Below are 26955 nucleotides of genomic sequence, written 5' to 3'. Positions count from 1 at the left end.
CCGCTAGGATAAATTGTTACCAGGAATTTCTTGATGTGGAACTAGCCTATTGATCTTGTGAAACTGCTGGAGGAGGTGGTGTGAAGACATCAGTATCAAATTAATCCATATGAACAAAAATTTAAAGCTCCTTCACTGGTGCTCAGTAAGGTTTGCAGATGCCAGCAATCATTGTTCAGTCGAAGCTTGCGGTACAGACTCACCAGTGTTGTCTTCTCTGCACCAATACAAGTTCAGAATATTGTTACTTCACCTCATGGCAAGTCTCTTCTTCAGGTTCACACAACAAAATTGACACTGACTATAAAACCTGTCTCACTCAGGATAACATGTCAATCATTCAGCATTGGTGTGGGAAGCGTTGGTCAGGGAGCACTTTCTATTGCATGCTTCTCTCCTGAAAAACCATGGAGCTGCAGCAAGGCAGTGCATGGCAGAGAGAGAGTCCACTACTTAGGTCCACTATGCTCACAGCCAGTTTGCATGATGCCTGCTGTTTCCAGCTGCTGAAGCAGACCGGTGGAAGGCTCGCATGCACTGTAGTGCATCACCGCACTTTCAACACATTTTTGGGTTTTCCTTGCCCTAAACTCCTTTAAAATTCATTTAAGAAATAAAATAGTATTTCTCCGACTGTCTGCTTAAAGGTATTAATGTCCTTTATTTGGCTGATACTGTTTCAAAGCCAGTTGAATACATACACACCCACGTATGTTACACTTCTGTCATAGCAACTTGTCTGGTGTTGTACTGCTCTCTGTTTACAGCAGTGTCATGTGTCATGTTGATTAAACTCTTCATTTTTCTTAATATTACTAATGTTTTTCTTAGTGTGTGCTAGTATTCTGTATATATAAACACTTGTTACTGTTAAATGTTTAGCAGTTTAAATTTAGATCTGCAGCTTGTTCATTGTTTTGTATTGGTCACTATGCATATAGTCTTTTTTTGTATGATGAGTACCTTCTTCATATGTACTGAGATTACACATAGTTCTGTTCGAAATGACATTGTAGATTCAAAGTGCACAAAGTAAAACATTATGAGGACTTTCAAACAATGGAAAATCCAGGATGGAATGAAACAATATTGTGAAAAGGATAGTTGTTACTCGCCATATAGCGGAGATGCTGAGTCACAGACGGGCACAATAAAAAGACTGTCACAAATATAGCTTTCAGTCAGTAAGGCTTTTGTCAAAATTAGACAACAAACACACTAATACACACTCATGCTAACACTGTCTCACAGCCACAGTCTCCTCTCTTCTGTCCTACAGCTACTGCCTCCTCTCACTGTCCTCTTGCTGTCTCTTACTGCTACTACCATACTCATTCCTTCAGCTGCTGCCGTCTCTTCACACTGTCACTATCTTCCTCATTGTCACTGTAACAACTCTGTCTCTTATTATCAGTGCCTCTCATCCACTTCCACTTTCTCCTTCTCTTTAGTCCTCTTCCACTGTCACTGTTTCCTTCACTCTTTTCACAGCACTGTTCTGTCACTATCAACTATATTCCACTGCCACTGTGTACCTCTCTTTCTCTCACACTGCCATTGTCTCCTCACTCCTTCTACACTGCAACCGTGGTCTAATATTCTCCAGTGTTTATAAATTTTCCGTTTCTTTCCCACTGGCACTGTCTCCTTCTTTCCCAACATAAAAGAGCATGAATATGTCTGTCTACATGCCAAAATTTTTGGGAAAACTATTAATGGTGCTGAGGGAGGTAGAATGAGGCAGTTGGTACCCCACTTTTCAGTCAGTCTTTTAAACATGGGCATATTTGCCTTTTTATGTGCTCTGATAGCATTTTTTCTCTGGTTTCCTTCTTTTCTCTGCCACAACAGGGCATGTCACTCATATGAAAAGAACTGAAGAGGTCAGTAAAATTTTAATTGTTTATTTATGTGAAATTGAAATCATGTAGAACTAATTTCACACCTCAGACTGGATTTTATGTGCACAAAATTTTTGCATGTGCTTCAGTCTATAGCTTCTGATGATAATGGAGGCACTATACAGTATATTTCTCTGTATTGCATCACTCAACAAACTGCGTTTCTGCTTCACACTGGATTTTGTGTTTGTATTTTATGCATACAGGTTGGGTAACTCTGAACCTTTGTATTGCAAGAAATAGATGAAGAAATCAAGAAAATTTTCAAGGTTGTTCAAGACTTGTACTGTATCTTAGGACTGCATCATAAAAATTACCTCATTTGCTATGCATAGCCATCTTGGAATCTGCAGCTCGGTTTTGGTAGCCAAAATCCATGTTTTTTGAGGCGTTTCTCATTAAATGGGTAGATATGCTTAGGGCATATAATGTTAAAATTTGAGCAATTTGCTGCAGTAATTTATTATTTAGATTCCACATCACACCAGATTTTACGTGCCTATTTTATGTGTACATGTAGGGTAAATTTCAACACCTCTCTGTTGTAAATAAATATAGGTGTCTATAAACTTTTTGAGGTCATTTGAGATTGGGATTTTAGGAATATATTGTAAAAATTTCAGCCATTTGCTGTGCATAGTTGTCTTGGAGGCCACAGTTCAGTTTTGGTATGAAAAAATGGCAAAAAAACACTTTTTGGTTTTTTTTCTAAGGAACCACTCATGAACAAATAAAAATTTTTGAAAATGGGAAGATGGTACTTGTAGATAAATGTTTAGAGAATATACCATTAAAATTTGAGCAATTTAGTGTGGTTAGATTTTGCCTCATACCAGAATTTACATACATATGTGTAGAAGCAGGGTAAATTTGAACTACTATATCTCAAAAACAGATAAAGATATCAATAATATTTTCCATGTTGTTTGAGATCAGGATCTGAGGAATATATCAAGAAACTTTCACCATTTGCTGTACATAGCTGTATTAGAATTTACCGCTTGATTTTGGCAGGAAAAAGTGGTTAAAACAGTTTTTGAGGTTCTTCTAAGGAACCAACTATGAACTAATGGTGCCTCCATAAGTCCTTTAAGACTAAACATAGGCCACATTCAAATGCAATATGAACCAAACTATTTGCTCCATTTGCCTAAGCAGGAGGAAGCGTATAATACTCATACTTTGACTGTGTACTGTAGGAGAGTGACACAAAAATGATCCTTCTGTTGGGTACACAAATGGTCCCTAGCACAAGACATACACAGAACACTTTACCTTACCTTTCTATCACCAGTGGAGCCCAAGGCATGAACTCCAGAAGAATCTTGTTTTTATGTGTGGTGTTTTGTAACATATTAGGTAGCACATGTTATCGCATAAGTACCAATGAAAATCTAAATTCAGCTGAGAATGTAACTGTAATGTGCAAGATGCACAACAAAAATATAAAAAGCTATTCACTCTTGACCTGCAAAGAAATGTGTACAAACACTTATACTTCCAATTATTGATTACAGCAAGACTTTTCTTAGGAGAGATCACAGTGCCTGGAAGTGTTTAGGAATACCTATGTTCATTGTGTCAAACAATGGAAAATACAGATGGAAAGTAACAAAATTATGAAAAGGATAGTTATTACTCACCATATAGCAGAGATGCTGAGTCGCAGGTAGGCACAACAAAAAGACTGTAACAAAATGAGCTTTTGGCCAACAAGGCCTTTGTCAAAAATAGACAACAGACACACATACTCATGCAAATGCAACTCACACACACATGACCACAGCCTCTGGCAGCAGAAGCCAGACAACGAGCAGCAGCGCATGATGGGAGAAGCAATTGGGTGGTGATAAGGAGGAGGCAGGGCAAGGCAGGGAGGGGTGAAGTGCTGCTAGTTGGAGCACGCGGGGACAAGGTGGGGAGAGGGTAGGGCAGCTAGGGCAGTCATGAGGTTGGAGGGAGGGTGGGGGAGAGAGAAGTAAAAAGACTGGGTGAGGGGTGCATTGATGGAATAGAGGTAAAAATGAAATGAGCGTATGGCATCGTTGGCCGGGAGGCCCCATGTGGGAAAGTTCGGCCGCCAAGTGCAAGTCTTATTTCAGTTGACGCCACATTGGGTGACTTGTGCACTAGTGATGAAGATGAAATGATGATGAGGACAACACAACACCCAGTCCCTGAGCAGAGGAAATCTCCAACGTGACTGGGAATTGAACCCATGCCTGCTTGCATGGAAGGTGAGCACATTACCACCCAGCTAAGCAAGCAGATGGAATAGAGGTACTGTGTAGTGATGGAATGGGAACAGGGAATGGGCTAGATGGATATGGGCAATGAGTCACGAAGGTTGAGGCCAGGAGGTTTAAGGGAATGTAGGACACATTGCAGGGACAGTTCCCACTAGCACAATTCAGAAAAAGCTGGTGTTGGTGGGAAGGATCCAGATGTCACAGGCTGTGAAGCAGTCATATGGATACTTCACACCAACACCAGCCTTTCTGAATTGCACAGCTGGGAACTCTCTCTGCAATATATCCTACATTCCAATAACCCTCCTGGCCTCAACCTTCGTTTGTCATTGTCCTCACCCATCTGGCCCCTTCCCTGTTGCCATTCCACCACTTCACAGTGCTCTATTCCACCAATACACCCTGCACAAAGTCTTCTTACTTCTCTCCTTTTCCTCTATATTCCCCCCACCCCCCACCCTCTATCTAAATCTAACCTCCTGACTGCACTTAGCTGCCCTAACATCTTTCCACCTTGTCCCTGCGTGCTCGTACTAACAGCACTTTACCATGCTCCACCTGTGCCTGCTATCCATACCCCTCTCCGACCTAGCCTCCTTCTTACAGCCACATGGTTGCCTCTTCCATCATGCACTGCTGCTTATAGTCTGGCTCAGCTGCCAGAGACTGTGGTCATGTGTGTGTGTGTGTGTGTGTGTGTGTGTGTGTGTGTGTGTGTGTGTGTCTGTCTGTCTATTGTCTGTTTTTGATAAATGTCTTGTTGGCTGCAAGCTGTGTTTCCAACACTCTCTCTTGTGCCTCTCTCTTATACTTGGTGAGTAGCAACTATCCTTTTCGTAATACTGTTTGTTCATTTAATCTGTGATGTTCAACTCTTTGCTCATATTTCACCATCATATGAACAGCTATTCTGGGTGTTTGCAGCCAGTTACTGCGATTTCCATACCCCCTTTCTTCTCTACTGTCTTCTCAACAGACAGTGTGCCTCATATCTCTGCTCAATCCTAATGCTATTGGATCAATAACATGGCAAAAACATTCATTCCTGTCAGAGCAAAATCCTTTCTGTTCCACTCCCTCATTCAGCCAATTTCTTGAAGTCCTTCTCAGTAACAGCAACCCAACTCTGGAAAAACCTTCCACATTATATCAAACAACTGAATAACATCTCCAGCTTCAGAAGACAGTAAGATATCTACTAAAGCAACAATAAGGATCACTACTGTCCCTGTAAGCACTTTTTACCGTTGTGCATCCTTCTTTCCAACCTGGTCTTCCTCATTTCCCAGCATATTTAGCTGTTGCAGTCTCCTTAAATTTTCTTTCCACAGAACTTACTATACCCTCAAACATTTATTATGTACACCCATAAATTCTTTTTGTATCTGACACTATAACTATTATTATTACCATTATCACTATTAGTGGCAGCAGCTGCAGTAGTACAAGTTCTGCCAGAATTAACTTTGTTACTTCGTAGTCAGTATTATTTGCTCGCAATGCCACTTCAGTCACTCAAACCATTTTAATACTATTTGTCATATTAAAACTGTTATTTCTTAGGTAACTATGATGCGGAAAAGGACTGTATGTATGAAATTCTGGTCCAATGTAATTGGGGGGGGGGGGGGGGCTGATGGCATTAATCATATCAGGTAAAACAAATAATTAAAGAAAACAAATAAATAATTCTCTACTTATCATTTCATATTTCAATGCTGGAGGCATCATAAGAGGCTTTAATGACTTAGAAAGCTGTTACACACTCAAACAAGCTCAGTTCTAAGTCTGATGATGTCTCCAACGTTGGGCAGAGACTTGTGCCCTGAACCATTGACTTACGCCTATAAATCAAATAACAGTGATAACTGTAGTGTCTGTTTATCACACTTAAAATAAGAAAAATCATGGAGCACCCACACAACACATCTTCCGCTTCGACTGGCTAACAACACCATTCGCCTCAGCCTTCTTCCAGATGGTTGTTATTCTCTCTTGTAACAACCACTCATTCAACAACTGGGTTAATGAGGTTATTATTTGGTCTAACAATGGAAAATCCAGGCTGGAATGTAACAATATAATGAAGTGGATAGTTGCTACTCACCACATAGTGGAGATGCTGAGTAGCAGAAAGGCACAACAAAGAGACTGTTGGAAACTCAGCTTTTGGCCAACAAGGTCTTTGTTAAAACTAGACAACTCTCACACACACACACACACACACACACACACACACACTCACAAAAACACACACACATACACATACTCTCTCATGCAAATGTAACTCACACACACATGACCAATGTCTCTGGCAGCTGAAGCCAGACTGTGAACAGCAGCACATTATGGGAAAGGCAACCTGGTGGTGGTAAGCCTGCAGTCTGAGTGGCTCCCACAATGTTCGTCAGATGCCATTGCCAGAGGTCACATGATAACATTGGCCGAGAGCTTCATCACAGTGCGTCAGATCTCATTTGTCAGTTTTTGACGGCATCAAGAAGGTTAGGTTAAGTTAGAATCTATTTTATGTGTAAAGCAAATTATATTTTAACCTTCAAGAATGGGATGATACCACAACACCTCTGTGCTTGGAGATGAGTGCTGCAGTGTGGCTTTTGCTATTATAAGATGCATGTAAATGAGCTGTATCTATCTCGAAACAAACGTAGTGAATACAGTACTCTCTGTCCTCAGTTACTGGAATAACCAGCCAAGTTTTATGAATATATGAGGTGAAGGGAAAAACACCTTTCCACAAAAGTTAGAAGTGCTTCAACATTGTCATGCTGCTTTCCTTCTGTCACCAGCAGTTAGCGTCACAAGGGGCCACTGCCTTAGAAACTAACTGGCTTTCATTGATGTTTTTCATATTTATACATATGTATTACAAAAATATGTAGTTTCAGTGATACACTGCACTGATGGTCTCTCCAAAACACATTTTTTAGAGTGTGGTTTATTATACTACAGTAGCAGGATGTAAAGCTTTTGTCAATGAGGTTAGGAGCAAACAATGGTGAATTTATGTGTCGAAAGAACACGTTTCTATTATATGATGCATGGATAAAATTTGTATGGAAGGAAGCAAAAATTATCTAATTAATAAAAGCCAAATTTGTTGTTTCACAGCAGCTCACTTTATTCCAAAAATGGTGAAAATTAATGCAGTACTGGCTGGATATACAGATAATCAAATTCTAGTACACTTCACTGCTCTCTAAATATTTATCCAGTGGATTTGAGAAAGGAAGTAACAATATTCTTGGTGGCAGTATTACTTCAGATAGAGTGTTGTTTTTAATAAAGAAAATCTATATTACAGTCTCTTTTAGTGCACTTGCACAGCTTAAAAATTCATTTTATAAAAACTTATAAATTTCGTAGAACAGGTATTTGAGTCACCAGAGTGTTTGAGTGATTGATTGATTTCTTTATTAGTCCATGTAACAATTTACATTGTGTGGATTTCGTCAGCAAATTCATATACAATACAATATACCTACAATTATACACATAAAATTTGTATTTACACACATTTTTGAGGTATCTTAAATTAGTTTTATATCCTTGTGTAATTTGTAATTTTCTTATAGTACTGTACAATTTTTGATTTCCTCATGTATTACAATGCAGGCTACTTTAATTACACTACATGTTTTAATTCAGATAGTCCATTACTGCGTAATAACTTTTATTTAATAAAAAAAAATTTTAGTTTTGTTTTGAACTGTCCGATTGTGTCAATATCTTTTATTTTTTGGGGTAATTTATTATATAATTTAACAGCATTGTACAACAAGCTCTGCTGAGTTTTAACTTTATTTTTCCTCTCTAGATGCAGATTGTATTGGTTTCTAGTTTCATAGCTGTGTACTAAAGAATTTTTCATATAGCAGTCAATATTTTTTTTTTACATACATAACACTTTGAAAAATGTATTCACAGGGGACAGTTAGGATTTCCAGCTTTTGGAAATGTTCAAGGCAGTGAGCCCTACTGCCACTCTTGGTTATTATACGAATTGCTCTTTTCTGTAATTTGAAAACTATTTGAATATTTTTACTGTTGACTCCCCAAAATATTATTCCATAGGTAATAACAGAGTGGATATAAGAAAAATATACAGTTCTGACACATGTAGTATCACAAACTGCAGTCAGAATTCTCAGAGCATAGCATGCTGTAGCGATTCTGTTACTAAGTATTTTAATATGTTCTTCCCACTTTAACTGACTGTCAACATGCATACCAAGAAATTTTGTGTAGTCTACACATTTTATAGTTTCATTGTTTAACTTAAAGTTGTTATAGTGTGGTTTTTTGCAGACATAGAAGTTAACAGCATTTGTTTTTTTTTTTTTTTTTTTTTTTTTTTTTTTTTTTTTTTTTTTTTTTTTTTTTTTTTTTTATAAGATTTAGTGTTAGTTTATTATTGGATGCCCACTCACGTACACTGTTTAGTGTTTGTTTGGCTTTTTCTTTTAGTGCATCTGGTGATTTGTCACTGATTAGAACATTTGAGTCATCTGCAAACAATATTGTTTGTCCATGCTTGATGCTCTGTGGGAAGTCGTTTATGTAAATGAGGAATAGTACTGGGCCAAGGACACTACCCTGTGGGACACCTATATTTACATAATTTGGGTCTGAAGTATACTTTACAATATAGTTTGAGCAACTTGAAATATGTGAGATTTCAGTTATCTGTCTTCTATTTTTTAGATATGACTGGAACCATTTGTTCACAAGTCCCCTTATTCCAAGTTCATCTAACTTATTTAACAATATGTTGTGGTCTACTGTATCAAACGCTTTAGTTAGATCAAGAAATATACCTGTTGTGTAGTTCCCTTTATCTAATGCTTCTAGAATGTGTTTTGTGAGGTGTGCTGTTGCTGATTCTGTGCTTTTCCCTGATCGAAATCCAAACTGGTCAACAGACAGTAAGTTGTATTTATTTAAATAATTCATTAGCCTATCTTTCATAATAGTTTCTAATATTTTTGCAAAGCATGATAGTAGAGAAATTGGCCTATAATTTTCAATTATTCCTGTATCACCCTTTTTGAAGAGAGGTAGTAATTTCGCATATTTTAAATAGTCTGGAAAGTAGCCCTGCTTGAAAGAGTGATTTATAATATCAACTAAAGGTGGAAGTAGGCTCTTGATACAGTCCTTAATTATAAAAATGGGGACTTCATCCAGACCAGCTGAGTTTTTGTTTCTCAGTTTGCTGACTGCTTTATAGACTTCTTCCTGTGTTGTAGGGAATAACACCATTGAGTGTGGCACACCATTATTTGGCTTTTTGACCTGAGGGGCTGTTAGAAAATTTTCCTGTAATTTTATTCCTATGCTACTAAAATAATCATTTATATAGTTTGCCAAATATATTGGGTCTTTTATTAGAGTCCCTTCCTCTTTGATTTTCAAGTTTGACAGATTCATTTTCCTGGTACCAGTTTCCTGCTTCACAATCTTCCATACTGCCTATTTTTGTTTTCAGCAGAGTGCACTATTTTGGAGTTATGAGCTCTCTTTGCTGCAAGCAATATTTTCCTATATGTTTTCCTATATCTTTTATAAAAGAGTGAGAAAGCTGGATTAGTTTGGCTATGTTTAATGGAGCTCAGGTACTTCAGTGTTTCAGATGATTTTTTGATTCCTTTTGTGACCCACTTGCTTTTTCCTCCTGTTGATAATGGACATAATACTTTAGGAAAAGTTTCTTCAAAATTTAATTTAAACAATGTCATGAAATTTTTGAATTTTTCATTTGCACCTACTTCTGAGTATACTGAGTCCCATGTTTGTCCTGCTATCTGTTTGGCAAACTCATGTCTATTTTTTTTAGAAAAAATTCGTATGTAAATATGCATTTTCTTTGTTTCTTCAGGAGCCACTTTTATATTAATGATTTCAGCTGAGTGATCAGATAATATTAGATTTCAAATTAGTATTTAGAACATTGTAAATAACATCTAACATATCACACAAAAACTTTGAAACTGTACTTCTCAGAGTGTGGTATATGCCTAATCATTAGAAAGATGTAATCAGCAGTTGTCAAATATCAAAGTATCACTTCTGGTTTTACTTGAACCAGAACTCTAATGTAAGAATTAGATTTTTTAATAGATCTCAAATCACACCTCTACAAGTAGAAGCCTACTCAAAATTTGTTATGCTGAATGTGTTTAACATTGTGCAGGCATACGTAAAATAAACTTCAATGACTGTCATTCAGTATATGTGTGAAAGGCAAACATAAAATAGAGTAAGATATTCTGAAAACTCAAAGCACTGAAAAGTTGAAACACATGCATACACAAAATTTGCACACCATTTCATGTAACAGAATCACCACCCTACTGCCATAAAAACAACGGCAGTAAGCAGTAATAATAATTTGTAAGAAGCTGATGTCCATCTACCACAACCCAAAAAGATCCTCTACAGTAACTTTTAGCAAAAGATAATCCATCCTTGTCCCTTGAACAAATTTTTTTTCCAGGTTATAATCTCAAACCTAAAAACGCATTCCTATTTCGTAAAGAAGACGGTGAGTACCGTATGCTCTGTCCTCAGTTTTCGGAATAACCGGACAAGTTTTACTAATATATGAGATGATGGGAGAAACGTACTGTTACATGTTGTTGTGGTCTTCAGTCCAGAGACTGGTTTGATGCAACTCTCCATGCTACTCTATCCTGTGCAAGTTTCTGCAATCTCTTCAAGTAACTACTGCACCCTACATCCTTCTGAATCTGCTTAGTGTATTCATCTCTTGGTCTCCCTCTACAATTTTTTCCCTGTGCACTGCTCTTCAATACTAAGTTGGTGATCCCTTGATGTCTCAGAAAATGTCCTACCAACTGATCCCTTCTTCTAGTCAAGTTGTGCCACAAATTCCTCTTCTCCCCAATTCTATTCAGTACCTCTTCAGTAGTTATGTGATCTGCCCATCTAATCTTAAGCATTCTCCTGTAGCACTACATTTCAAAAGCTTCTATTCTCTTCTTGTCTATACTATCTATCATCCATGTTTCACATCCATACTTTTAAAAAATACTTCCTGACACTTAAATCTATACTCAATGTTAACAAATTTCTCTTCTTCAGAAACACTTTTCTTGCCATTGCCAGTCTACATTTTATATCCTCCATACTTCGACCATCATCAGTTATTTTGCTCCCCAAATAGCAAAACTTATCTGCTACTAGTGAGTAATCTAATTCCCTTAGCATCACCTGATTTAATTAGACGACATTCCATAATCCTTGTTTTACTTTTTTTGTGTTTATCTTATATCCTCCCTTCAAGACATTATCCATTCTGTTCAACTGCTCTTTTTATTTTTATTTATTTATTGAGTCCTTTGATTATATGTAGTACAGTGTACAGGATGATATCGGACTTATTACTAAGTTCAAAATGATACATATTTAAATAATCATTTTTGAACATGCTACCAATTTCAATAGTTGTAGTTCTTACAATGATACAAATTACAGTAGCTTTAGTTCTTAACAGTTATTCTGCTCCAAGTATTCCTTTACTGAGTAGAAACAGTGGTACTGTAGATATTCTTTGACAGATCTTTCAAAAGCATTAATATTTTGTAAGCATTTTATGCTATTTGATAGTCTATTATAGAGTTTAATACCCAGATAGCATGTACCTTTCTGATACAAACTGGTACTGGCCGGGGGTACATGCAAGTTATATTTTATTCGAGTATTATAATCATGTATATCTTTGTTTTTTAAAGTATTATCATCATTTCCAATCATATACTTTTTTACGTACATTAGTGTGTCAACAATAAACACACACGGTAGAGGTAGTATATTCAGTGCATTAAATATTGGTTTGCAGGACTGTCGAGCACCACTCCCTGTCATAATCCCAATGGCCCTTTTTTGTATTCTGAAAGTCCATTGAGCTGCTGGGTAATTTCCCCAGAATATGAGTCCATACTTGAGATGGGCACTGAAGTACGCATAATAGGCACACAATAGTGCCTGTTCATTTATGCATCGTTTGAGAACGCTAAGAAGATAACAGCCCGTGCTCAGCTTGGCATTAATTTGTTCTATGTGTTTGTCCCATTTTAAGTCTCTTTGTATCCAGATGCCGAGAAATTTTGTAGCCTCATCATTTGCAATAGGGTGTTGATTGATTTTTATTTCTGGATATATCAATGTGGTGTTTTGGTGGTTATGGAAATTTAAGGCTACTGTTTTGTTGTAGTTTATTATCAACTGATTTTCTGCTGTCCAATTACTTAGATGTTTTGTAACTGTGTTTACTTCTTCTTGTATATCTTCATTTGTTGCTGCTTTTACCAATATTGTTGTGTCGTCAGCAAACAGTATTACTTTGTGGGAATCAATGTGTATATCCAAATCATTGATATATAACAAGAAAAGTAGGGGTCCCATTACCGAGCCTTGCGGTACCTCGTAAGTGATTGGGCTTTCTGATGATACATATTCTGTGATTATTCGTGCTTTATCATCTATATGTCTGATGGATACTTTTTGTTTATGGTTGCTGAGAAATGAACGAATCCAATCATTTGCCAACCCCCTAATTCCATAGTGCTCTAGCTTCTTCAATAGCGTTTTGTGGTTTATCATATCAAAGGCTTTGGTTAGGTCCAAAAATATACCTGTTGTTTGTTGTTTTCCATTTATTGTTTTTAATACAGTAGATATGCTTTCATAGATTGCTGTCTCCATTAATTTCTTGCTTCTAAAGCCATGTTAAGTATTAGATAGCACACTATTTTTGTTTATAAACTTTAACAACTTACTACACATAGTTTTTTCTATTACTTTTGAGAAACAGGATGTTAATGTAATGGGACGATAGTTTATTACTTCATCTTTGTCACCAGCTTTGAAAATAGGGATGACTTTTGATGTTTTTAGTTGATCTGGAAAGATGCCTGACTCTAGGGAACAGTTGCATAAGTGAGTAAGGGGTCAATTATATTTTGGATACAGAGTTTTAGGATTCTGTTCGGTATACCATCAATTCCTGCTGAGTATGTTGTCTTTAGTTCTCTGACAGCCTTCAATGTCTCCTCCCTGCTTACTTGGTCCACAAACATTGAAAATTTATTACTGTTGCACTTGTTTACCACTTGATGCTGAATTGAACTAAAATTAGTTTTTATTAAATTTTCAGCTATCCCAGTGAAGTATTTGTTGAATATGTTTGCTGTTTCTGTAGGCTGTAAAATCTTTTTATTGTTGTGTATCAAGACAATGTTCTTTTCAGTTCTCTTATTTTTGCCAGTTTCTTTTTTAATGATGTCCCACATAGCTTTCACTTTATTTGTAGAATTATTTATGTAGTAATCATTGTACATTCTTTTTGCCTGTTTAATGACCTTTTGTAAGATTTTAGTGTATGTTTTGTAGTGAGTATGCATTTCCTCAGTGGCATTATTTTCTTTGCAGATTCTGTGGAGCTCCCTTTTTTTGTGTCAAGAAGTTCTGATTCCCTTAGTAATCCAACCCTTTCCTCTTGTTTTCTCTCTTATATTTACCATTTTTTGAGGGAAGGCTGTATCAAAATCTTTTACCATTTTTTCTAGAAAAATATTGAATTTCGAATCCAGATTTTGCTTTTCATAGACATCAGACCAGTCTTCAGTATGCAATAGTGAGTTAAAGTGGTCAATGCTTTTCTGCCTGTAGATCCTTCTCTTGACCTTTAGTAAGTGATTCTTAACCGGTCTTCCTTCCTTTGTGGTGGTAAGTATTTGAGCTTTGTGGTCACTGTATCCTGTGTTAAACACTTTTACTGACCACTCCAATTTCTCTTTATCAATCAGGATTCGATCTAAACCTGTCTGACTGGTTGGTGTTATTCGCGTTGCAGCTTTAACTGTGGCTGTAAGGTTACGTGTTTTAATGAGATTGCCAAAGGCGGTTTTCTGTTTATATTTACTAAGAAAATCTATATTAAAGTCACCACATACTACAACATCATACATTGTTTTATGCAACTTATTTAAGAAAATTTCCATTTTTTTCTAAAAATACCTCAAACTTTCCCATTGGAGAGCGGTACGCTGTAGCTATTAGCAAACCTAATTTTGGAATTTTTATCACTGTCATCTCAAAGTCTTTTTCACAACTTAGGGAGGTGACATTATCTATTTTAGTAACCTCTATATTATCTTTTACATATATGGCTAACCTCCATATTGACCACTAGGTCTACAATAGTACTCAGCCAGAGTGAAATTGTGTAGGCAGACAGATTTAATTAAGTTCTCGTCAAGCCAGTGTTCTGAAAGACACATTACGGAAATATCCTCTAGTTCATGCATTAATAAAATATTTAGTTCTTCTACTTTATTGCATAGGGACTGAACATTTTGGTGAAAGATCTTTATTACAGAATTTGTGGGAAAATCTACAGTACCACCTACCTTCAGTTTAAATGTTTCTTGTTTGTGTAATTTGTAGCTACTGCTTTTGGCAGTAAAAAATTATTCAGATGAGGAGGCTGCTTGATATTTCTTCTAGTTGGGTGAGATGAGTCTTCCCTAGTGACCCATTTCTCCAAGGTACTCTGACCTGCAATCTTTTTGTGCTTCTTGTCACTCTTGTTTACAAGACGGCAGATTTCTTCAGCCAAGAACTGTTTACCATAGTAATTCAAATGTAGGCCGTGACTGGTATGCATGTCTCTGTTTAACGTACTGACATCTATTAGATTCACATAAGGATATTTTTTGCACAGTTCATTTATCTCAATGTTCACTCTTTCTATCAGTTTGTTTACACATGACCAAGGCGGTAAGTCATACCTATGGGGTTGATTTACCACAGTTACGTTTGTTTTCCCCCCCCCATGAACCATGGACCTTGCCGTTGGTGGGGAGCCTTGCGTGCCTCAGCGATACAGATAGCCGTACCGTAGGTGCAACCACAACGGAGGGGTATCTGTTGAGAGGCCAGACAAACGTGTGGTTCCTGAAGAGGGGCAGCAGCCTTTTCAGTAGTTGCAAGGGCAACAGTCTGGATGATTGACTGATCTGGCCTTGTAACAATAATCAAAACGGCCTTGCTGTGCTGGTACTGCGAACGGCTGAAAGCAAGGGGAAACTACAGCCGTAATTTTTCCCGAGGGCATGCAGCTTTACTGTATGATTACATGATGATGGCATCCTCTTGGGTAAAATATTCCGGAGGTAAAATAGTCCCCCATTCGGATCTCCGGGCGGGGACTACTCAGGAGGATGTCGTTATCAGGAGAAAGAAAACTGGCATTCTATGGATCGGAGCGTGGAATGTCAGATCCCTTAATCGGGCAGGTAGGTTAGAAAATTTAAAAAGGGAAATGGATAGGTTGAAGTTAGATATAGTGGGAATTAGTGAAGTTCGGTGGCAGGAGGAACAAGACTTCTGGTCAGGTGACTACAGGGTTATAAACACAAAATCAAATAGGGGTAATGCAGGAGTAGGTTTAATAATGAATAGGAAAATAGGAATGCGGGTAAGCTACTACAAACAGCATAGTGAACGCATTATTGTGGCCAAGATAGATACGAAGCCCACACCTACTACAGTAGTACAAGTTTATATGCCAACTAGCTCTGCAGATGATGAAGAAATTGAAGAAATGTATGATCAAATAAAAGAAATTATTCAGATTGTGAAGGGAGACGAAAATTTAATAGTCATGGGTGACTGGAATTCGAGTGTAGGAAAAGGGAGAGAAGGAAACATAGTAGGTGAATATGGATTGGGGGACAGAAATGAAAGAGGAAGCCGCCTGGTAGAATTTTGCACAGAGCACAACATATTCATAACTAACACTTGGTTTAAGAATCATGAAAGAAGGTTGTATACATGGAAGAACCCTGGAGATACTAAAAGGTATCAGATAGATTATATAATGGTAAGACAGAGATTTAGGAACCAGGTTTTAAATTGTAAGACATTTCCAGGGGCAGATGTGGACTCTGACCACAATCTATTGGTTATGACCTGTAGATTAAAACTGAAGAAACTGCAAAAAGGTGGGAATTTAAGGAGATGGGACCTGGATAAACTAAAAGAACCAGAGGTTGTACAGAGATTCAGGGAGAGCATAAGGTAGCAATTGACAGGAATGGGGGAAATAAATACAGTAGAAGAAGAATGGGTAGCTTTGAGGGATGAAGTAGTGAAGGCAGCAGAGGATCAAGTAGGTATAAAGACGAGGGCTAGTAGAAATCCTTGGGTAACAGAAGAAATATTGAATTTAATTGATGAAAGGAGAAAATATAAAAATGCAGTAAGTGAAACAGGCAAAAAGGAATACAAACGTCTCAAAAATGAGATCGACAGGAAGTGCAAAATGGCTAAGCAGGAATGGCTAGAGGACAAACGTAAGGATGTAGAGGCCTATCTCACTAGGGGTAAGATAGATACCGCCTACAGGAAAATTAAAGAGACCTTTGGAGATAAGAGAACGACTTGTATGAATATCAAGAGTTCAGATGGAAACCCAGTTCTAAGCAAAGAAGGGAAAGCAGAAAGGTGGAAGGAGTATATAGAGGGTCTATACAAGGGCGATGTACTTGAGGACAATATTATGGAAATGGAAAAGGATGTAGATGAAGATGAAATTGGAGATACGATACTGCGTGAAGAGTTTGACAGAGCACTGAAAGACCTGAGTCGAAACAAGGCCCCCGGAGTAGACAATATTCCATTGGAACTACTGACGGCCGTGGGAGAGCTAGTCCTGACAAAACTCTACCATCTGGTGAGCAAGATGTATGAAACAGGCGAAATACCCTCAGACTTCAAGAAGAATATAATAATTCCAATCCCAAAGAAAGCAGGTGTTGACAGATGTGAAAATTACCGAACTATCAGCTTAATAAGTCACAGCTGCAAAATACTAACACGAATTCTTTACAGACGAATGGAAAAACTAGTAGAAGCCAACCTCGGGGAAGATCAGTTTGGATTCCGTAGAAACACTGGAACACGTGAGGCAATACTGACCTTACGACTTATCTTAGAAGAAAGATTAAGGAAAGGCAAACCTACGTTTCTAGCATTTGTAGACTTAGAGAAAGCTTTTGACAATGTTGACTGGAATACTCTCTTTCAAATTCTAAAGGTGGCAGGGGTAAAATACAGGGAGCGAAAGGCTATTTACAATTTGTACAGAAACCAGATGGCAGTTATAAGAGTCGAAGGACATGAAAGGGAAGCAGTGGTTGGGAAGGGAGTAAGACAGGGTTGTAGCCTGTCCCCGATGTTGTTCAATCTGTATATTGAGCAAGCAGTAAAGGAAACAAAAGAAAAATTCAGAGTAGGTATTAAAATTCATGGAGAAGAAATAAAAACTTTGAGGTTCGCCGATGACATTGTAATTCTGTCAGAGACAGCAAAGGACTTGGAAGAACAGTTGAATGGAATGGACAGTGTCTTGAAAGGAGGATATAAGATGAACATCAACAAAAGCAAAACAAGGATAATGGAATGTAGTCAAATCAAGTCGGGTGATGCTGAGGGAATTAGATTAGGAAATGAGGCACTTAAAGTAGTAAAGGAGTTTTGCTATTTGGGGAGCAAAATAACTGATGATGGTCGAAGTAGAGAGGATATAAAATGTAGGCTGGCAATGGCAAGGAAAGCGTTTCTGAAGAAGAGAAATTTGTTAACATCCAGTATTGATTTAAGTGTCAGGAAGTCAGTTCTGAAAGTATTCGTATGGAGTGTAGCCATGTATGGAAGTGAAACATGGACGATAAATAGTTTGGACAAGAAGAGAATAGAAGCTTTCGAAATGTGGTGCTACAGAAGAATGCTGAAGATTAGATGGGTAGATCACATAACTAATGAGGAAGTATTGAATAGGATTGGGGAGAAGAGAAGTTTGTGGCACAACTTGACCAGAAGAAGGGATCGGTTGGTAGGACATGTTCTGAGGCATCAAGGGATCACCAATTTAGTATTGGAGGGCAGCGTGGAGGGTAAAAATCGTAGAGGGAGACCAAGAGATGAATACACTAAGCAGATTCAGAAGGATGTAGGTTGCAGTAGGTACTGGGAGATGAAAAAGCTTGCACAGGATAGAGTAGCATGGAGAGCTGCATCAAACCAGTCTCAGGACTGAAGACCACAACAACAACAACACGTTTGTTTTCTTAAATTTGGGCTGCACACTGTTGAGAACTGTGATGAGTATTTTACCTTTACCTCTGCCAACGTCGTTGCGCCTGCACAAATTACGACACAGTCATTAAAGTCAAGGTTTTCACATGATTTTGCAAGAGACTTCGTAACTTCTTCCATTCCTGCCCCTGGCTTTATAAAGGCTTGTACGCTTAGGTTTGACTGTGTGTCTGTCACTTTTTCCGCCAGTTGACGACCGTGACTATCAGCAAAAATTAGTACTTTTTTTGTCTTTTTTGCGTTGGTCATGTTTTGAAACACTAGTAGATTTCACGGAACGTGACTCCTGCTGTTTTTAATAGTTTCTGGACTCACTTGTTTTTCAGCTACACTGTTTCCAGACTCGTTTGGAGTTTTGTTTGAAGCAGTTACTTTGATATGTCCAAGTTTTGTGCTTGTGGCTGCTGTACTTTTTTCGTTTACTTCACTGGTGTCCGATGTTGTTTGGAGCTTGTGTTGATAATGTTCTTCTTGATTATTACAGTCCCGATTTTCCAACTGTTTCTCTAGTTGGATTACAGTCCTTTTTAGTTCTTCTATTTCACTATTTCTTGTGGATATCACAATACGAAAGTTGTCACAATGTTTACACTCGTTGTGCACTGAACTTGCTTCCGTCTTTTCACTTGCTTTCGGTCTTGTGATGATTTCATGTAGGTTTTTTACTTTTAACTTACAGCAATATCATTTCCCTGGTTGGATTAAACTAGTTTTTCTGCACTGATTGCATAGAAACTCATTTTGTTTCATGATTTTCACGGAACTCGAATTTCGCGTACCTTTTTTCACCGCCAGGTCCTTTGCTGTCTCTGACAGAATTACAAAGTCATTGGCAAACCTCAAAGTTTTTATTTCTTCTCTATGGATTTTAATTCCTACTCCAAATTTTTGTTTTGATTCCTTTACTGCTTGCTCAATATACAGACTGAATAACATCGGGGAAATTGTAAATAGCCTTTTGCACCCTGTATTTGACCCTGCCACCTTCAGAATTTGAAAGAGTGTATTCCAGTCAACATTGTTGAAAGCTTTCTCTATGTCTACAAATGCTAGAAACGTAAGTTTGCCTTTCCTTAAGCTATCTTCTAAGATAAGTCGTAGGGTCAGTATTGCCTCTAGTGTTCCAACATTTATATGGAATCCAAACTGATGTTCCCCAGGGTCAGCTTCTACCAGTTTTTCCATTCATCTGTGAATAATTCATATTCGTATTTTGCACCTGTGACTTATTAAGCTGATAGTCCGGTAATTTTCACACCTGTCAACACCTGCTTTCTTTGGGATTGGAATTATTATATCCTTCTTGAAGTCTGAGGTTATTTCTTGCCCACCAGGTGGTAGAGTTTTGTCAGGACTGGATCTCCCAAGGCTATAAGTAGTTCAAATGAAATGTTGTCCACTCTCGGAGCCTTGTTTCGACTTAGGTCTTTCAGTGCTCTGTCAAATTCTTCATGCAGTATCATATCTCCCATTTCATCTTCACTTATATCCTCTTCCATTTCCATAATATTGCCCTCAAGCACATTGCCCTTGTATAGACTCTCTATCTACTCCTTCCATCTTTCTGCTTTCCCTTCTTTGCTTAGAACTGATTTTCCATCTGAGCTCTTGATATTCATACAAGTGGTTCTCTTTTCTCCACAGGTCTCTTTAATTTGCCTGTAGGCAGTATCTATCTTACTCCTAGTGATACATGCCTCTGCATCATTACATTTGTCCTGTAGCCATCCCTGCTTAGGCATTCTGCACTTCCTGTCAATCTCATTTTTGAGACGTTTGTATTCCCTTTTGCCTCCTTCATTTACTACATTTGTATATTTTATCCTTTCATCAATTAAATTCAATATCTCTTCTGTTACCTAACAGTTTCTACTAGTCCTCATATTTTTACTGACTTGATCCTCTGCTGCCTTCACTCTTTCATCTTTCAAAGCTACCTGGTCTTCTTCTACTGTATTTCTTTTCCTGCTCCTGTCAATCATTCCCTAAGCTCTTTCCGAAACTCTCTACAACCTCTGGTTCTTTCAGTTTATTCAGGTCCCATCTCCTTAAATTCCCACCTTTTTGCAGTTTCATCAGTATTAATCTACAGTCCTTAACCAACAGATTGTGGTCAGAGTCCACATCTGCCCCTGGAAACGTCATACAATTTAAAACCTGATTCCTAAATCTCTGTCTTAACATTATATAATCTATCTGAAACCTACCAGTGTCTCCAGGCCTCTTCCACATATACAACCTTCTCTCAGAGTCTTAAACCAAGTGTTAGCTATGATTAAGTTATGCTCTGTGCAAAATTCTATCAAGCGGCTCCATCTTTCATTCCTTACCCCCATTCCATATTCACCTGCTCTTTTCCTTTCTCTTCCTTTTCCTATTATCAAATTCCAGTCCCTCATGACTAATAAATATTCGTCTCTCTTCACTATCTGAATAATTTCTTTTATCTCATCATACATTACTTCAATCTCTTCGTCATCTGTGGAGCTAGTTGTCATATAAACTTGTACTGTGGTAAGTGTGCGCTTCATGTCTATCTTGGCTACAATAATGTGTTCACTATGCTGTTCATAGTAGCTGTCCTGTGCCCCTATTTTTTTATTCATTATTAAACCTACTCCTGCATTACCCGTATTTGATTTTGTATTTATAACCCTGTATTCACCTGACCTAAAGTCTTGTTCCTCCTGCTACCAAACTTCACTAATTCCCACTATATCTAACTTTAACCTATGCAATTCCCTTTTTAAATTTTCTAACCTGCCTGCACGATTAAGGGACCTGATGTTCCACGCTCCGATCCGTAGAATGCCAGTTTTGTTTCTCCTGATGACGACGTCCTCCTGAGTAGTCTCTGCCTGGAGATCCAAATGGGGGACTATTTTGCCTCCAAAATATTTTACCCATGAGGATGCCATCATCATTTAACGGCAAAGCTGCAAGCCCTTGGGAAAAATTACAGCTGTAGTGTCCCTTTGGTTTCAGGTGTTCGCAGTACCAGCACAGCAAGGCCGTTTTGGTTAATTTTACAAATTGGAACTACTAAAAAGCCTGCAGCCCCTCTTCAGGAACCACATGTTTGGCTGGCCTCTCAACAGATACCCCTCCATACCCTGGCGGCACCTAGCAGCTATCTGTATCAGTGAGGCACGCAAGGCTCTCCACCAACGGCAAGGTCCATGGTTCATACTGTTACAACTTGAGGCAATTCATGGTGACCTTCAAATACAAATTATAAACACTCAGCTTCGCTTATGTATTTACAGCTGTGGTGATGTACATCAATTAACCTTCAGCGACTGTCATTTAATACACAACTGAAAGAGAAGCATGAAGTGTAGCATAAGGTACTCTGAAAACCTACAGCACTTAAACATAGAAATACATACTGTACACTACATTTGCAAACTACTTGAATAGTGGCATATAGGTTGGCGGGCAAATAATGGAAACCGATTAATAATTTCTCCTTAAGTAATTAAAAAAATTAATTGGAAAGAATAACTGAAAGAAATTGGAAGGTATGCATATCCTGGGTGAATTTTAACTGGTATTAATATCAACAGACCTTCAATGTAAATACATTTAATATCAATACTCATCATTTAAAAGTAAAGTACTTCTTCACATTAATTCCGTTGTGCATAGTGCTGCTTATGACAATGCTGATACAGGATTGCCCCTCTACTGCTCACACAAATTCCTCTTGTCTGCTTTGAACCTCATGATGCAGAATTCTCGCTGCAGGCAAAATGATGAACGGATGAGTGTAATTGATGTAATTATATATATAACTAAACTTGGCTTCCTAATATCTATTGTAACACTATTTAATAAATGTTTGGAATTGCACAGTTTTAAACAATACTGGCATATCAGAGTGAGTCATACACCCGTCTGCTACCATTTATAGAAACAAACAGGTGAAGATACAGAAATTAATCAATTAAAGAGCGTCTCTCTTCTCTTTTTTCGTATCAAAACATTATCTCTGACACAAAATAACTTGTTACTTTACCATTGGTTTTATATATAAATAAAAGGAAAAGACGAAGAAAGAAAAATAATATGATCCATTGGAATTGCCGTCCACTGTACACTGACATCATATGGAGGTGGACAGTGTCTGAGCTTATTTCCCTTTTTAACAGTTGATAACCCTGGCCGGTATCAGTGGGGACATGAGCCGTACATCCAACATCCATTGACGAGGTAAGTTTCTTGCTGTTTTACGACGCTGTCAAGCTAAGAAAATTCATGTTTTTAAGATGTTGCAGAGCACAGAAAATTCATGTTACATGAAGTATTGCCATGCTTAGTTTTTCACATACGCACCCACATCTATCACATACGCACTTAACATTTTGGAGCCAGGTTTCTTATGTTTTTGCACTTTGTTTTTGAGCATCTTTCATACTGCTGCATTACGTAAACTTTCTGTTGTGTTCTTTCCGCATACTACACACATAACAAAAAAAAAATACAAATACAATTACAAAATACACTTATCCTGTTCATTTGCTAACATGCATTATCATCACTTATATACCTTATAGTCTGTAACATATTCTCTTCCCTTTCCATTGCTCATCGTTTTATTTTGGTATATCTTGTTAAATTACAATTTCATTACATGGCTCGAATTCAATTATATGAGTACACATTTTATTCTCGTTTGGTTATACATTCTTCATGTAACATTCATACAATAATAGGTTCTGTTTTCCTATATGGCATAAATTAATATACATTTCATTTCAATTTACAGTCGGAGCATATTTATCAATTCCAAAGAATTAAGGAAGTAAACAGTAGTCGCTACAATAGATACTACGCACCGCTCAGATAACTATGCACTTCCTCACCTCTCTACCATTCTCCAGGGAGGATCTATACACTACAGGGTTGAGGAAATTCCATGGAAAGGCATTTATGTGCTCAGTTACCTACATCTCGTTACTAGATGTAACTGTGATCCCAAGAACAAAATAGTTTGCTGTTTATAAACACAACTCAGATCTGACAATACCAATCATATCAAATACGTATTCAGTGTTTAAAAGTGCAGCTCAATATTTACTGGTTATGTTCATTGTATAAAGGATGACCATTTCATATACTGAGGTACACAGAATTGTATCATCAGTATGACATGTTACATACAGTGCGCGTCAAACAGTGTTTACATAAGCAACAAACATGTATAAAGGATGACCATTTCGTACACTGAGGTACGCAGAGTTGTATCATCAATATGACATGTTACATACAATGAGCGTCAAACAGTGTTTACATAAGCAACAAACATGCATAAAAATTTCAATGTATATCAGGTGTTTGATGCTTTCATGAGTAGTCAATGCTCACAGTAATTTGATTTTGACCCCTTGATTATTTGGTAGTGCTCAACCTTAGTTTAACATCGTGATATGTGATGTACTGCAACTGTTTTATTCTTCCAATACTTTCACAGTATCACATTCATATGTATCATATTTACTTGCAGTGCAGTCCTTTCTTATTTTGATATGGTGCCTAACACTATACAAGCATTTACCTTTCTTCACTTTAGGACATGTCGATGCATCGTTCCCTGGAAGAAAAACTTAATACAAAATTAAAACTAAATCTTCATAGATAAGTGTATAGTGGCTCGATGGCTAATAATACCTTTTTCATAATTTCAACAATGTATTCATTCACTTCAGAGTGCAGTCAAGCTATCTCAAAAACTAAATGTCATGTGTGTGTCCCTAATAACCTTATAAATCTGAAAGATAAGGTGTATTATAGGCGTGGTGCAACCTCTTATTCGGTTTGCCACTTATACTGTACTCACTTGTTTACCTGCAGCAAGAGTTTCCTGGTCCCTCAAATATAATTAAAGCATGTACTTTCACTACTTAATTTTGTAAATATTATACATATATAGATATAATGTATATAGTAGCGTAACTTCAGTAAATATCTCATAGTTTAGGGTCCCTTTCCATATATTATCCCTTAGCTTAGCTTTGTATGTGTGTATTGTGCAGGTAGTCATAGTTGTAGCATAGACTCTCCCTTAATTCTCTATGTAGTGGAAACATTCTGCCACGTCTGTAGCCCATAGCAGAATGTCACCCTGTGTGTATCCGACAACAAATCTAATTTTGTGGGCTTTGGTCCAGGTATGAGGTAAAATACTTCAAAATGCTCCGATAAAACCAAATGGTTCATTCTTATCCCTTCAGAGGTAAATACTGGAAATTATCGATGCATAAGTACTCCCTCATCTGTCAGTGACAGGCATGTTGTGTTCGCTTGAGGCATAGCGCATGGCAATTGCGCTTGCTCGACAGGTACAGCTGCTGGCAAGTGTTGTTGTATTCTATAGCCTTCACATTTTTCTTTGATGGGCTAGACCCATAATGTAGGTAACCAGTGAAAGTATCTAACCTCTCTAAAAGGATGGGTTTGTTTTCTGTCAAATATTGTTTTGGAATATCAATAATTTTTGCAATACTGCATCATAACCTTTCCTGTGATTCCTTTAAACCTGAATCTGTTTTAGCTAGAAGTTGACTTTCTTTCTCCTTTAGAGCTTCTTCTACACTATTTACATAAATTTTGCACTCTGGCACTACCTTTTCAGCAAGGGTGCTGCCCTTATCTAGCATCCCGGCTTCAGCTTTTTCAGTTACACTCCTGGAAATTGAAATAAGAACACCGTGAATTCATTGTCCCAGGAAGGGGAAACTTTATTGACACATTCCTGGGGTCAGATACATCACATGATCACACTGACAGAACCACAGGCACATAGACACAGGCAACAGAGCATGCACAATGTCAGCACTAGTACAGTGTATATCCACCTTTCGCAGCAATGCAGGCTGCTATTCTCCCATGGAGACGATCGTAGAGATGCTGGATGTAGTCCTGTGGAACGGCTTGCCATGCCATTTCCACCTGGCGCCTCAGTTGGACCAGCGTTCATGCTGGACGTGCAGACCGCGTGAGACGACGCTTCATCCAGTCCCAAACATGCTCAATGGGGGACAGATCCGGAGATCTTGCTGGCCAGGGTAGTTGACTTACACCTTCTAGAGCACGTTGGGTGGCACGGGATACATGCGGACGTGCATTGTCCTGTTGGAACAGCAAGTTCCCTTGCCGGTCTAGGAATGGTAGAACGATGGGTTCGATGATGGTTTGGATGTACCGTGCACTATTCAGTGTCCCCTCGATGATCACCAGTGGTGTACGGCCAGTGTAGGAGATCGCTCCCCACACCATGGTGCCGGGTGTTGGCCCTGTGTGCCTCGGTCGTATGCAGTCCTGATTGTGGCGCTCACCTGCACGGCGCCAAACACGCATACGACCATCATTGGCACCAAGGCAGAAGCGACTCTCATCACTGAAGACGACACGTCTCCATTCACGCCTGTCGCGACACCACTGGAGGCGGGCTGCACGATGTTGGGGCGTGAGCGGAAGACGGCCTAACGGTGTGCGGGACCGTAGCCCAGCTTCATGGAGACGGTTGCGAATGGTCCTCCCCGATACCCCAGGAGCAACAGTGTCCCTAATTTGCTGGGAAGTGGCGGTGCGGTCCCCTACGGCACTGCGTAGGATCATACGGTCTTGGCGTGCATCCGTGCGTCGCTGCGGTCCGGTCCCAGGTCGACGGGCACGTGCACCTTCCGCCGACCACTGGCGACAACATCGATGTACTGTGGAGACCTCACGCCCCACGTGTTGAGCAATTCGGCGGTACGTCCACCCTGCCTCCCGCATGCCCACTATACGCCCTCGCTCAAAGTCCGTCAACTGCTCATACAGTTCACGTCCACGCTGTCGCGTCATGCTACCAGTGTTAAAGACTGCGATGGAGCTCCGTATGCCACGGCAAACTGGCTGACACTGACGACGGCGGTGCACAAATGCTGCGCAGCTAGCGCCATTCGACGGCCAACACCGCGGTTCCTGGTGTGTCCGCTGTGCCGTGCGTGTGATCATTGCTTGTACAGCCCTCTCGCAGTGTCCGGAGCAAGTATGGTGGGTCTGACACACCGGTGTCAATGTGTTCTTTTTTCCATTTCCAGGAGTGTATTTCCTTTACATCTGCACATGTCTTATTTGTCTGTTTTTTGGCAAATTTTGACTCTAAACTCAACTGGTCTACTCTTTAAACTTCTGTAGGTAAGTTTTTGCATACGTCTTGCAGCTCACTGACTGCATTCATCACATTTTTTACCAACACATATGCTTGGGATTGCGCCTCCTGAAATTGAGAATATGCTTCACTAAGGTATTGTAACTCACCTGCAAGTTGTTCCTGTTTGCTGTCTACTGATCATATTTTTCTGTTAATGTATTTATATTGCAGGAGATACCGGTAATTTTTTTTTTAGTTTGTTTACCTAGTTCTGTCAACTTCCCAGATAGTTTGTCAGATAATTCAGTGCGTATAGTTTAGCTCACCTCACTGAACTGTTGATGAATCCTATTCTTGAAATCGTTAAATGACTGATCTTGCTCTGTGAGCTGTTGTCCTATACTTTCCTGATGTTTTGTAAACTGCTGTGTAAACTTTTATCCTACATTTTCCTGATGTT

At 38.6% G+C, this 26955-nt stretch overlaps 1 protein-coding gene across 1 annotated transcript in view; it reads right to left on the bottom strand.

Moving 5' to 3' along the window:
* Positions 1–26955, bottom strand: part of LOC124798777 (dynein intermediate chain 2, ciliary-like) — a 247215-nt gene that overhangs the window by 11367 nt on the left and 208893 nt on the right. The gene's annotated exons all lie outside the window — the stretch shown is intronic.

The sequence above is a fragment of the Schistocerca piceifrons genome, chromosome 5 (assembly GCF_021461385.2).
Source record: "Schistocerca piceifrons isolate TAMUIC-IGC-003096 chromosome 5, iqSchPice1.1, whole genome shotgun sequence".
Lineage (NCBI taxonomy): Eukaryota > Metazoa > Arthropoda > Insecta > Orthoptera > Acrididae > Schistocerca > Schistocerca piceifrons.
Note: the sequence above shows the minus strand (reverse complement) of the source record. Positions and strands in the feature narration are given on the sequence as shown.